The sequence below is a fragment of the Otolemur garnettii genome, unplaced genomic scaffold (assembly GCF_000181295.1).
Source record: "Otolemur garnettii isolate 467f Iridium unplaced genomic scaffold, OtoGar3 scaffold00100, whole genome shotgun sequence".
In the NCBI taxonomy this organism is placed as follows: domain Eukaryota; kingdom Metazoa; phylum Chordata; class Mammalia; order Primates; family Galagidae; genus Otolemur; species Otolemur garnettii.
Window position 1 is genome coordinate 3,656,217 of NW_003852495.1, and position 1,193 is coordinate 3,657,409.

At 34.3% G+C, this 1,193-nt stretch overlaps 1 protein-coding gene across 1 annotated transcript in view; it reads left to right on the forward strand.

Moving 5' to 3' along the window:
* Positions 1-1,193, forward strand: part of CCDC150 (coiled-coil domain containing 150) — a 101,583-nt gene that overhangs the window by 63,113 nt on the left and 37,277 nt on the right. The window lies entirely within an intron of this gene.

Genomic DNA, 1,193 nt, shown 5'->3' on the forward strand with positions numbered 1-1,193 from the left:
AAAAAAAAAAAAATCCTAATGCTAGAAAGTGTATGATGTCTGTCATTTACTTTGAAATGCATCATAGGAAAAAGGGGTTGATGAATGGATAGAGGGAATGATAGATGGATAGATATCTGATAAGCAAGTAAAGAATGTTAAAAGTAGAATGTGGATGGTGGGTAGATGCATGTTCATAGTAAAATTCTTTTAATTTTTGTATATGTTTAAACATTTTTATAATGAAATGTAAGGAAAAAATTCCCATGACTAGATTTTTATCCCAGAGAAATAAAATTATAATCTTAGGATATCTTTCTTTTTTTTCCTACAGTAGGATTTTTAGTGGCTGCATTGTATTCTACATATTGTGAGACATTTAGGTGGTGCCAGTTTTTGCCATCATAGATAATTATGTAATGACATCCTTGTGTATAAACCTTTGCATATTTATCTGGTTCTAGGACTGAAATTACCATATAAATATTATATGTATTAAGAATTTTCCTTAAATTTCCTGCCAAAACTTTATATTAATTTATAATTATGCTGGCAGTGTTCAAGTATGCCTACTTCCCTTGCACCGTCACAAACTTTCCTTGTATGTATAGCAAATATACAGAAAATTATACACGTCACATTTAATTATCACAAACTAAGAACACCTATCTAATCAATACCCAAATCAAGAAACAGAGCATTTCAAGTCCTAGATTGATCTTGTCCCCCTCCACTTAGCCATTATCTCCCCAGGCAACCACTACTCAGAGTTCTGTCACTACAAGTGAGTTTTGCCAATTCTTTTTTTTTTTTAATTTATTTTTTTACCCATTTTTATTTATTCCTCCCCTCTTTCTTTTTTTTTATTGTTGGGGATTCATTGAGGGTATAAGAAACCAGGTTACACTGATCGCATTTGTTAGGGCAAGTCCCTCTTATAATCATGTCTTGCCCCCAAAAGGTGTGGCACACACCAAAACCCCACCCCCCTTCCTCCTTCCCTCTCTCTGCTCTTCCTTTCCCCACCCCTCCCTCCTTCTTTCTCTCTCTGCTCTCCCCTACTCCCAACTCCTCCATGTCATTAATTGTCCTCATATCAAAATTGAGTACATAGGATTCATGCTTCTCCATTCTTGTGATGCTTTACTAAGAATAATGTGTTCCACTTCCATCCAGGTTAATACAAAGGATGTAAAATCTTCATTTTTTAAATA